We start from the raw sequence: 14,425 nt of genomic DNA on the forward strand, positions 1-14,425 counted from the left end.
GTTAACCATTGTCATAGGGCAACATGTGTAGTAACTGTTAAATGAGAAACTGTTTTGTTCTGTAAGCCTTCATCTTAAGTGAGAATAGCAGCACAATTTGAAGAGCGTAGTCAATGTCACTGAACTGTGCATGTAGAAATTTTTGAAACAGCGTGTCTTTGGCTATGCGTATTTTCACCAAAATAAAGGTTGAGTAGTTAGAGGGTTGACATGTTGTGGGGTTGTTAACCAATGTCATAAAACAGTATGTGTGCTACTGTTTCATGAGAAACTATTTGTTCTGTAAGCCTTTACCTGAAGTACAATAAGAAAAAAAAAATGCGGAAGACCAAACAATGGTTTAGCTTAAATAGTAAAAAATGTCTGCCTTGAGCATTATCCTCGTTTAAGAACTATCTATATAGGATCATATTGACAACAGCAACTCAAAAGATTAGATAGGAACCTTAGGGGACATTGAGTTTATGTTAATGAGGGAGGAACAACTCAGAAAAAGAGGGTGAGAATGGTTGCACAACTCGAAGAATGTAATCGATGTCACTGAACTGTACAGGTAGAAACTTGCTGTGTATATTCTCAACAACTGCAAAATAAATAAAATTTTTAAAAGTAATGTAGAAGATAAAAAAAAACAAATCATACTTAATTATCCTGTGGTTAGAGTGACAGAATTCATCACACCCATTATTATTCTATTTTTCAGGGATATTGTTCTCTTACCTTAGTATAGCAGTTACATTTCTTGAATAAATGTTTATAAAACAAATATTGAAGTCTCTCCTTTCCTTTACTTTACCACTTGGTTTACAGAAGACATTTTACATTTTTGAGCATATAATTCTTGGATTTCTTTTTATCATGTTCACTGTCCCAACGTGAACTTCTCATTTTAATATCAAGGCAATCAACAATTTCCACAAATCATCTGAAAATTGACAAGTTGCAGGTTTTCCAAGAGCAGGATAGTTATAAACCAGGTCATAACAAGCATCACACAGCAATATCATTTGTCACTGTACAAAATCCACGCCAGTCATCCCTTTGCCTGGAGCAATAACCTGAAGGACCGAGAATTAACTTAGAACCAAGAGGAGGAGGTGGAGTGTCAGTGGGTGATTTAGGAATTGTGTCTATTACCTCCCAGTCTCTTACCATGCCAGCTTCCTGCTGAAGCTTAATAGAGGATGAAGAAAAAGAGAAAAGTTAACAGAGGGGATGAGATGTTTGCATATCTATCCCTGGTATAACTATGACCTATAAGTGACATTCTTGGGTACCAGTGTAAATATATTTTAGAGAAGGTCCTCGTTAACTCATTCCTTTATCCATTACAGTTGTACTGAATTCCCATTATATGCCAGGCATGGAACTAGACTCTGTAAATATACTGCCGAAAGAGACAGACAATGGCACGTGCTTTTATGAAGGTGACAATCTGGTGAATGATACATCCTACATAGCACTGATATGCTACAATAAAAAGTTAGTAGGGAAAAGAGAAATTTTTGTATCATTTATTTATTCAGATTTTCAGGAGAGAAATACAAAGATCTGCTTGCCTGAGGTCGTAGACAGAGGAACAGTCCTGAGACCTTGGGCTTAGTGGAAGAAGATGAGGTTTACTAGAATAAATAAAACAAGAAAGGAAAATAAAATATGTGGAATCAAAATAGAGTGCTGAAAATGGTGAACAGAAGAATATAACCCACGGAAAGGAAACAGGAAAGTCTGAATAATCAAAAAATTAGACATGGTGCCCGGCTGCCACCACTGACTGCTCTGACCGGGATCACAACAGAGGGTTCTGGACAGAGCTGGAGAAGGATGTAGAACATAATTCTAACTCACAAAAAAAAGACCAGATTTACTGGCCTAAAGGAGACTGGAGAAACCCCAAGAGTATGGCCCCCAGACACATTTTTAGCTCAGTGGTGAAGTCATTTCCAAGGTTTATCGTTCAGCCGGGGAGTGGACAGCGCCATAAAATCAAATAGGACTAATGAGGCACAGCAGTCCAGGGACAAGGGCCAGAAGACAGAAGGGGACAGGAAAGCTGGTGATAGGGAACCCAAGGTTGAGTCAGGATAGTGTTGATGTGTTGTGAGGTTGTTAACTATTGTCATAAGGCAACATGTGTACTAACTGTTAAAAGAGAAACTATTCTGTTCTGTAAGCCTTCATCTAAAGTGAGAATAGCAGCACAATTGTAAGAACGTAGTCAATGTCACTGAATTGTGCATGTAGAAATTTTTGAAATGGTGTATCTTTGGCTATGTATATTTTCACCAAAAAAAAAAGGTCGAGAAGGGAGAGGGTTGACATGTTGTGGGGTTGTTAACCAATGTCATAAAAAAATATGTGTACTACTGTTTCATGAGAAACTCTTTGTTCTGTAAGCCTTCACCTGAAGTACAATAAAAAATAAAAAAATAAAAATTAGACATGGAACTCCACCCATAAAGAATGTGTCTAAATCTTTTGTGGTATATAAAGAAGAATTTCCCAACAATAAGGTATTAGAAGAGTACCAGTGAAACAGTGGATCTCTTAAACAGCATACTTTCATTCAAACAGAAGTTGTTTACTAAGCATTGGGAAAAAGCTTATAGTGGACTTCTAAAATCTCTAACAACAAAATTACTGTATTGCAATACAATTATAGAGAAAAACAAGCAGGACTTAGTGAGTCATATAGATTTTATGTGAAGTCATATAAAATGTGGGAAAATTTGCTACTGCCTTTGGATATGTAAAACTTTTTCTAGGTTTTACCTTAATGTGGAATAGAAAATTAGACTTTTTATCACTTTTACTCCTTGATGTCAAATTCACAAAGATGGATGAATAGTATCAGAGGGTTCCCTGAAGTCAGTTTTCTTAACAACTAGTGTAAGTTTATTCCCTTGTGTAGAAAATGGCAGTCTAGTGGAAAAAATATGCAAATATATATTATAATTGAAGTATGAGAAATAGATGGATGATGATTAAGGCAATCAATGTGACTTGAATATAAGGCATCCCATTAATCATAGCACGGCCAGATTTCAACATCAACAAAATGCATCATTTTTAATTTCATAGTTACCATCAAATCCAAATAGAACAAAACATACAATTAAGCCATTTAAAATGGTTGGATTAGGTCATTGAATTTTTTGGTCAAACCCTTTCCTTTAGAAGACAATGGATTTCTTCATAGGAAAGTCCTGTTGGCAGACCTTCTTTTGAACACTGCCCATTGATTTTAGATCTTCCCAAAAGAGAAAAGTGCCCAGTTGTCCTAAAAAAAGTAATCTCTTCTTGAGGTAGCACAGTTACAATATAAAACATAAGATTTTCCACTCTTCCTGATCTCAGAGGGAAACTTTTCAGCATTGTACCACAGCATGTTTGCAGCTGGCTCTTTGGAGATATCCTTTATCAGATTAAGGATATTCCCTTTCACTCCTGGTTGGCTAAGAGTTTCCTGTATATACAGGTTTGAATTTAATCATACACATCTCCTGATCTCACCAAATTAGATGACTTTTCCTCTTTATTCTGTTAAAGTGTTGAATTACATTGAATTGATTTTCAGTTGTCAAATCATCTTTGTGTTGCTGAAATAAACTCAATTTGGTAGTGATGTGCTTTCATTTCTATAAATCACTGGATTTCACTTTTAGATTCTTCAAGATTTTTTAATCTGAGAGATTAGTCTGCAGTTTCTTTTATTTGAATTGTCATCAGATAATTGTGTGAAGATGATGCTGGCCTCATGAAATGTTAGGAAGTAATGACTTGTTCTATTCCTTCCAACTTCGTGTAAGATTTCTGTTGTTGTTGTTTTTCCCCTTAACTGTTTGATAGAAATTCACTGGTGAGATGTCACTATTTGGGGAAGCTGGTTGAATGGTACTATTTTTGCAACTTCCTTTATGTCTATAATTATTTCAAAATGTTCAAAAGTATTTAATACTTATTTTATGATTAATTTTTAGCATAGTTCCACTATGGTGAGAGAACATACTGTGTATCATGGCATTATTTGAAATTTGTTGTGACTTGCTTTATGATTCAGTATTTGGCCTATTTGGTGAGTTTTTCATCTTTATATGAACAACATGACTTTTCAGTTGTTGATGTAGTATTCTCTATTTATCAATTTGGTTGTCACTTTGGGTTAGTTAATTGTGTTGTTTAGAGATTCTGTATCCTACTGATTTTTTTTTTTTTTCTCCTTGTGCTGTCCCAAGAGAAATGTGGGTAAAATCTCCAATTATGACTGTGGATTTTTATGTTTTACCTGTTAGTTTTGTCAATTCTTGCTTTCCAGTTTTGGCACTATGTCCTTTGGTGCCTGTAAATTTTTAAATTTTACATCTTCCTGGTTTTTGATTCTTTATCATATTTAATAGCTCCCCTTATCTCTATTAAAGCTTCTTGCCTTAGAATCTACTTGTCTGATGCTAGTACATCTGATTTTATTTTAATTAGTGTTTCTTTTTGCCCAGATGTTTTATTTTACTCTCTCTACATCCTTATATTTAAGGTTTGTCTTTTTATAAGCAGCATCTTTGTCTTAGAGTATGTAGAATATCACATGTAATATAATAGCAGATTTATTTGGATTTAAATTTACCACCTTACTTCTGTTTTCATATTGTATCCTCTGTGCTATATTCCTTTTTCTTAACTTTTTAGCCTTCTCTGGGATTTATTAATTATTTTTATGCCAATAATTTTGACAATAGAGGAAATCAGAAAATAAAGCGAATTAGTTATTTAAAACAAACTACAAAAATAACCACTAGACCAAGAGAGTTTACAATTTTAACCTAACATGCTTTAAAAAGCAGAAAATGAGAGAACATATATCATTTGTATGAGGTTAGTATAATACTGACACTCAAACCATAAAATAAATATATGAGGGAGAGATAATACAGATGAGTTCTCATTTACAAGCACGGATGAAAATAATAATAAAATGTTATAAAAATTAAACATATTAATGTTATACTATTTAAGTTAAATATTATGTAATTATTTAATTAAATTATTTAACTATTTTACATCAAATATTAATCTAAGTCACCACTTTAGCATTAATGTATATAATATTATTTACCCCACTGTCTTAGTCATCTAGTGCTGCTATAACAGAAATACTACAAGTGGATGGCTTCAACAAAGAGAAGTCCATTCTCTCACAGTCCGGTAGGCTACAAGTCCCAAATTAGGGCATCAGCTACAGGTGAAGGCTTTCTCTATTGGCTCTGGAGGAATGTCTGTGTCATCAATCTTCCTTCAGTCCAGGTGTCTCTCTGCACAGGAACCTCAAGTCCAAAGGACATGCTCTGCTCCCGGCACTGCTTTCTTGGTGGTATGAGGTTCCCATGTGTCTCTGCTTGCTTCTCTCTTTTATATCACAAAAGAGATTGGCTTAAGACACTATCCAATCTTGTAGACCTCATCAGTATAACCTCCTCATAGTGATAGAGTTTACAACACTTAAGGAAATCACGTCAGATTTACAAAATGGTGCACAGTCATATAATACTGAGAATTGTGACCCAGCCAAGTTGAGAGATATTTTGGGGGGACACAATTCAATCCATGACACTCACTAACAAATTAATAGAGAATAAAATTATTATCATATCATTAGTTTCAGAGAATGTAATATAATCCAATACTCAGCCTTTATTAAAAGACAAAGAGCTTTTTAGTAAACTTAGAATATTAAGTGCCTTAACCTGATAAATCAGAAATTGCAACATAATTAATGATAAAACATAAAAACATGCCCTGGAGAATATAAACAAGGCAAAGATACGTGCTATCTTTATTTCTATCAAACATCGATTTAAGGTTGTAGCCAGTGCAGTGAGAAACAAACAAACAAATGACAGGTAAGAAGATTGGAAAGGAAGAAACAAAATAGTTGTTATTCATAATGTGTTTATATGAAAAACTTGAGATAGTTGATCATCAAAAAAAACTAGTAAAAGAGATCGTCAAAATCAGTGCCCCAGCAACAATTAGGAAGCATAACTGTGGAAAAGTTATCATTATATATATAATATATATATATATGTATATATAATTATATAGCAACAGTAACAACAAAAAATAAGATACCTAAGAACCAATCTAACAAGAAATATGAACAATTATTATTAAAATCTTTAAAAGTTTTATTAAAATACTTTTAAGATCTATATGAATAGAAACATACTCCAACTTCATGAACTGGAAGATTTGATATCACAAAGAAGTCAATTCAACTCAAATCAGTGGAATTTCATTCTAAACTCTAATAGAATTTGGACAATTTCATTCAAAATTCTAACAGAATTTTTTGTGGATATTTTCAGGTACACTGCAATATTCTCATGGAAAAACAAAAGTTCAAGGATGGATAAGTTGGAAAAAAAAGATTTGCCTCACAAATATGCTTCAAGGCTTAGTAAAATTCTGCTGTATAACATTTCATTATTTTGTCCCATTTTAACATCTCTGAAATCAAAATCTTTTCTATTATCAATGGTATATTATGTTTAAATTCACTGAATTTTTTTCTTTCTTATTGGTGTTTTAAATAATGGATCATCTTAAAATGGATAATATTTCTCGGATCCAATGAAATATAGCAGTTAAGTTAAAACAATGGGGTATAGGCATAAAGAAAGACAATAGACGAATGGATCATATAGAGAGCCTTGAAACAGACACTTTGATAGCTTCATATTTTATGGAAATGGCATTAAAATCAGACAGCAAAGGATGTCCCATTAAATAAATCATGCTAGGACAATTGGCCATGCATTTGGAGAAAGATAAAATCAGATTTCAACCTTACATTGTACACACAAAGTAATATCATATCAATATGAAAAAAGAAATCAAAGCATTTAAAACAAAGTATATAAGACTATACGTATATCATTCTTAAAGGATAAGATTTCTTAAACAATACACACAAAACAAAAACATTTACACAAAATAAAACCATAGTAAATATTTTCCTTTGAAAGGACTAATAAGTTTAACTACATTAAAAATTTAAACTTCCACATGAAAAAGACACTAAAAATAAATGAACCAAAGATTGGAGAAGTAATTTTAATGCATATGTCCAAGAGGTATTGAATTCAAAATATACACTCATATAAAACTTCCAGAGATCATAGAAAAAGATACACAGTATTATGGAAAAATGAACAAAATATATGAATACACAATTCACAGAGGAAAAAAATAATTAATGCATTATATTCTTGAATGTGAGGGTTGAATGTTGTAAAATTATTCAAGTCTTCCCAATTTAATTCATAAATTGAATATAAATATCAATCAAGATTTCAATGGTCTCGAGAAAACAATTCTCTATTTCTTTATGTAGGGCAACCAAATGAGAAGATATAATCTTTTGAGGGAAAAAAGAAAAAGAAGAGAATTAAGGGTACATGCTCCACCAAACGTTAAAATGTAATATAAACAACATTGTGTTAACATATGAACAGACATAAAATTCATATATACTGGTAGACAATTTTTAATTTATGATTAATCAATTGTGTTTCCAAGAAAATTGTTTGGAGCAATTAGTTAATTATTTGGATATATCTCAAAACCTCCTCCCACACCAGAAATGAGTATTAAAGAGCAAGGTATAAAATTTAATATGTTTTAAAAGAAAAGAAACAATTGTTAAACATTGAATGGATTTCAGGATGGACAGATCTTTACATGGAAAAAAGCAATGAAATAAATTATCAAGGAAACCATTGATGGACTTTGTTTATAAAATGTAAAAATTCTGTAGGTTAAAAGCATATGCAAATGAAAGAAAATGGCAAGCTAGAAAAAAATGTATACATGTAGTTAATAAATATAAATTCTTATGAGTCAGAAAAGCATCTAAACTACTCTGGAATATGTACCTAACCTACAACAGTAAATTTACAGAAAAAAATTACAAATGAGTAATGCAAATAAATGGTTTGATTTCCTTTAAAATAATATATCATATTTGTTGTGTCATGGATGTTCCTGGATACAGAATATATTGTTAATTATCATATTTTAACTATATTCCTTTCATCATATTGTTTCATGGAAAACTATTTTGAATTTTATCTTGTGATACACAGGAAGTTGCCAGAAAAGGCACAGGGTTTTAATAACTTCCAGATTAAAGAACAGGAAAACCAGCGGAGAAAACAATGAAACTTTAAATTTTGTCCTATGAGAAGGATTTTATTTTATTTCATTTTTCTGGTACATCTACAATACATAAAGCAATTACTCTAAATCAGTCACTTTCTACATATTCTGAATTATAAAAATGAGTAAGGATAATGCCACATACTGATTAATATGCAAGTCATGGATGTCCACCTTTTGGTATTCAAGGTCTTTAAGATACAGTCCTTCCAAACTTACTATTTCTCAAGCATAGCATATTTTTTTCATTCATAAGTGATTTATTCATACTGATCCTCTGTCTGGAGTCTCTCTCTCATCTATCCCCAACTGTTAATCAGCAATCGGTGTCAAGGGAAATTTTATGGTTTGTGGTTTCACAGATTTTTTGCCCTCCCCCAAATAAAAGGTGTTCCGTCTTGCACAAACTATTCCTTTGTTTAAATCTAAACAGAATTAGCATCAAGTGCAAGGAGAAAGACCAAGAGGTAGCTAGGGCATTTACATAGAAAAGGGGGAGGGTCATCCTAGAAGAACAAAAGGAATAGTCTCAAAGAAGAAAGGGTGAGGAATAGGAAAAAATTATGCAGGTTGGATTAGAATGAGTGTTTAAAAGTTTTGATAAACCTGTTCTTGGAGAAAGACTCTGGAAAAGTTTTTAGATGTGTGAGAGGAAGTGGAAGAGAGCAAGATGGGATAGAAGATATCTTAGTGGCGTTTCCTGGGTGTTTATGAAAGTATTTCATCTTTGACATTTTTTGAGAGAAGCTGAAGTCAATATTCCAATTGTTTTAATTTTGGTTTTGGTTATTAGAATGTTGTTTTTTTTTAATGTCACATCACAATTAGACTGGGATAAAAGGCACCTTAGTGTAATATCAGTCAATTTGGGAGCCACTAACAAGGATTTTCAACTTAAGGTGAGGTAGTCAGTTGAACTTTAGGTTGAAAAGTCATCTGCAAGACATGCCAGACTTTCAGAATTGTAATGCAAACGGGTGAACTTGATAAGACACAAATTGGGATGTTTAGGGGCGAATGGGCCAAATAAGGACCAAACCTAAATTAAAGCAGTTTTAACAAATTCTCTTATAAAACCACAGACAGCGCATGAATTTGCAACCTAACCTGCATGGATGCTCAACTTCTTGTGAAATTAGAGTACATCTGTATTAAAAAAAAAAAAAAACGTGGTTTAATATTAGACACGATTACATTAGGACAAAGTCATTGTCCCTCCTTGCTCTCCCACCCTGCTGCTGTGAGTTCTGATAGCAAACTCTCTTTGGAACCATTGCACCAGTCAGATTTTTACAGAAAAGGGGAAAATTCACACCAGATACAGTGCCAAGGAGGGAAAAATTGACTTGGAATTAGAGTTAGACCATCCTACCAGAACACTTGAGAACTGGAATGCCTTGGGTAGAGAAAACTATACTGTATGGCTTTAAGGATTTTGTAGGAACACAAAGGTCCCAGGACCTGCTTTTCAGAAGCATGTTGTCTTACTAGCCAAGACGTGTATATGGCAGATAGGTAAGTAGCCAAGACTTGGAACTCATGACAAAAGCTCACCAAGCCAGGGGAACATTTTCCTGCACACACGCTCAGACTAGAGGAACTTTCAGAGCATGCCATTCCTGGGTGAGAAGGTGGCAGTGGAGAACAGCTTATATAATTGCATGATCCTAGAGTTATTTACAACAAAGTGTTACTAAACAACTGTATTCTTATTTCATCAGAGACCAACAGAGACACCTGTATCCTTGAAATTGATAATCAGATCTAAAGTAACTAAGACTACGCACCAGGGAGGAACTGAACAATAGGGCTATCATCTGAGATGGCAGCAGACAGGCTTTGAGAACAGGAAATGATGCAGGTTAAAAAGAGACTTTCACAACCCATCTCCAATTAACTGATGCTCAGGATAACTAACGTTCTCCTTTCCCTCTAAAAGCACACTTACCCATGAATTCATGTGGTTCGTAAACTACTCTAGAACGTCAGCATACTTCTGCTCTCATCAGTTGTGTTGTTTGTTTACCAAGAATTAGAGTTATTTGTTCCCAAATCCAACTGGGTCAGCTGTTCTTTTACTGTGATTAGGTAATTGAATTAAATATTACATACAAATGAAAAGGATTTGTTTCATAAAAAGCTAAGTTGAATAGTTTGTGATGATGCAATTAAATTTAAATTTTAAAAATACTGTTGAGCACATTTAACCCTTTGATACTTATTGTAATTTCCATGTATATTTCTATTTCTTTAAATGGAAGAAATGATACTATTTTACAGTGGAATTATGAATATCTAACATTAAACTTTTCTCTATTTTTTTCGCATTTTCTGCAATATGCAATTACTATGCTTAATAAAAATACTAGTGTAATTTCTGCAGGTGAGGAAAGTCATAAAAATCTAAAAAGATTCTGCAGAGAGGTTGCTTCCCATAGATTTTTACGGGGTCACTCATCTTCAAAGGAACTGAAACAAGAAATCATTAATGCTGCATTTTGAGTGAGGTTTGTACAAAAGGAAGACACGGAACTCCAATAGGAAAATTTATACTCAAAGAAAGGCCTAGGCCGTACAGTGATTAACTGACAAATGAGATTTCATTTGTATTGTTTTAAGTTAAAATAAAATGTTTATAGTATGCATTTTGCAACTGCTCCGGAAAAGATAACAAGCTAGGAAACCCTATGGGGCAGTTCTATTCTGTCCTGTAGTGTTGCTATGAGTCAGAATCAATTCCATGGCACCCAGTGACGACGACAATGAAACAATGGGTCTTGGCAATGATCACCAATAGCTAAAATCACTAGATACAGGTGGCAATTTAAATTTAGATTAACTGAAAGTAAAACTTCAGTTCTTCAGTTGCACTAGCCCTATTTCATGTGTGCAATAGCTACATGTGATTAGTGGCTACTGTATTTGATAGAGCAGATATAAAACATTTTCATCATCAAAGAAAGTTCTATTGGACAGCACTGCTCTAGAACTAGCAGTTTGCAGAACTATAGCATGTAAAATGACACCATGATAATATAATCAGCCAAATCTAGAACATGAGAAATTTTCCAAAACAAACGACCCAATTTATCTGACAAATAAATGACATGAAAAAAAGGAAGCCCGCTTCTATACATTTAAAAAAGATTTCAGAAGCATCTAATCTAAAACACAACAATATATGGGCCTTGTTAGGATCTTAATTCAGCATAACAAACAAACAAACAAAAAAACCAAATTCGTTGCAATCAAGTCAATTCCGACTCAGCGATGTTATAGGACAAAGTAGAATGACCCCATAGGGTTTCCAAGACTGTAATCTTTACAGAGGAGACCTGGTGGTATACAGTGGTTAAGAACTCAGCTGCTAACCAAAAGGTTGGCAGTTCAAATCCGCCAGCTGCTCTTTGGAAACTGCACGGGACAGTTCTACTCTGTTCCATAGAGTCTCTAAGTGTTGAAACCGACTTGATGGCAAAGAGTTTGGTTTTTTTTTGTTTGTTTAATCTTTACCAAAGCAGACTGCTGCATCATTCTCCTGCAGAGTGGTTAGTGGGTTGGAACTACCGACCTTTTAGTTAGCAGCTGAGTGCTTATATCACTGCACCACCAGGGCGCCTGCTTAATTCAGCAAACTAAGTATAAAATGATATTTCTGACACAGGGAAAATTAAACATGGACTTGGATATATAATGATATTAAGAAATTATCATTAATTTTATACTATATAAGGTAACATCGTATGCCAATGTAAATTCTGTGAATTTATTCTATTTTATTACTGAGAGAAAGAAGGAGCAGGAGGAGGAAAGGAAAAAGGAAAGAATGAGGAGGAGGAGAAGAAAATGTGGAAAATAATTTTGACAGTTCCTTCTACAGTGTTCTTGAGGGTAATAAGGAGAAGGAATTTTGGTCAAGGGGTTGCCTAGATTTTATTGGAGACATAAATGGATGTTCTAAGCCCTGTTTATAGTTGCTATGTCACTTAATCCACAATCACAAGAGACAGAGGACATTTAGTCCAAGACATTGCTGCCTTCATGGTATATGAAGAAGTCTGTAACTCCAACCTTGGTTGATCTCTGCTTTGGATTTTGGCATTTCTTGGACTCTAAAGAGATATAGACATCTTCTGCCTGGGTCTAAAACATTTAAACGTGGTAGAATACAGTATTCCTATCATCCTATTTTGGGGTTATAAAACCTTATAGATTTTACATTATATCTGATTAATTTTTAAATATTTTCATGGATTCATCTGACAATTCAGTAATAAATGACTCCCATAGTATGCTACTGATAAAGGTCTATCATCCATAGCCTGAAGATAACTGAAATTGTATATTATCTGGATCTTTTAGAATGGACATATAATTCTCACTATGTGAACTTAATAGTGCTGCCCACCTGAATTTATCTGGGTGCAGATAGCCATTATTACAAGGACATTTCCATCTATCTGTCTAAGTAACCTTTGTAATCTCCTCCATCAAAACACCAAGATGGGAACCAAATTTTCAATTCACTTGCCTCACTGTTGCACACCTTGTAAAAACACAACTATTAGAAACCTAAACACCAGACTTCCGGGCAACATGGTGCTATAGACAGAAGAACCACACTGTCCTTCAGCAAAGATCTGAAAAACTAAGTCAAACAGAGACACATATCAATCCTGAAACCCTAAGCATCAAATGAAGAGCTAAAGAACTCAGCAAAGCACAGAATGGAATAAGATACTGACAGAGATCAGAGAGCAAGGAGAGATACATGCAGAGGTCTCCTATCAGCTAACACAGCATGCATCTGCCATCTTGGACTCCTATCAGAGATCGGCGAACAGGGTGTACTGGAAAGTAGCTTCACAGAGTTTCCAGCAGGAGACAGAACAACCACTAGACCTGCCCTGCTGTACCATACCTGAGCAACTCACCCTGCCTATTGGAGAAGGAGGCAAAAAGTATCGTGCCTACAGACAAGCAAACAACAAAGAATTCACAGCCTGCCTGCACAGACATAACCAAATAAAACAAAAAAAAAGGATGAAACAAACAAATCTACAATCAATAAATGAGGAAAATAGCTACTGAATGACCCAAAGACAGCAGACAATATCAAAACATTAACAAAAACAGGACAAGATGGTTCCAGTAGGTGTCCAAAAGAAAACACCAGATGACTTTCCAGTAGAACAAAAGGCACTAGAACTACCTGATAGGGAATCAAAATCTCTAATATTCAGGGCTATCCAAGAGTTGAAGCAAAAAGCAGACAAAAATGAGGAAAAAATAGACAAATTCATGGAAAAGGCAGACAAATTACAGATTTAAAAAACGGAAGAATTCAGAAAATAATACAGGAACATAAAGCTAAAATAAATTCACAACTAGAAATCATACAAAAACAACAATTAGCAATCAAAAAGATAATCAAAAAGAGTTCAGAAATGGATAGTGTCATAGAAGGGCTGAGGGGCAGGTTTGAAATGATGGAAGACAGGATCAGCAAAATTGCAGACAAATACTTGGATACAACTTTGAGGAAAAATCAGGAAAAAGAATGAAAAAAACCCTGAGAATTATGTGGGATACAATCAGAAGCAAAAATCTGAGAGTGAATGGAGTTCCAAAAACAGGGAGAAAACAGAAAACACAGAGAGGATCATTGAAGAACTGCTGACAGAAAACTTCCCCAATATCATGAAAGATGAAAAGATGACCATCCAAGAAGCTCAATGAACACCATATAGGATAGACGCCAAAAGAAAATCACCAAGGCATATCATAATCACACTCACTAAAACCAAAGACAAAGATTCCTGAGAGCAGCTAGAGAAAAATAAAAAGTCAGAGGAGAAACAATAAGACTAAGCTTGGATTATTCAGCAGAAACCATGCAGGCAAGAAGGCAATGGGATGACATATATAAAACCTTGAAAGAAGAAAATTGCCAGCCAAGAATAATATATCCTTCAATACTCTCGTTCAAATATAATGATGAAATTACAACATTTCCAGATAAACAGAAATTAAGGGACTAGGTAAAAACCAAATCAAACTTACAAGAATTATTAAAGGGAGTCCTTCGATCTGAGAACAACCAACATCAGACCACAGGCTGAATCTAGGATGCAGGATCGTACCAGCCAGATACCATTACAGGAAATGAACTCTAAAGGACTATCCAAAACCAAAATAATTATGACAGGAAACC

This window comes from Trichechus manatus, unplaced genomic scaffold (genome assembly GCF_000243295.1).
Source record: "Trichechus manatus latirostris isolate Lorelei unplaced genomic scaffold, TriManLat1.0 scaffold00104, whole genome shotgun sequence".
NCBI lineage: Eukaryota > Metazoa > Chordata > Mammalia > Sirenia > Trichechidae > Trichechus > Trichechus manatus.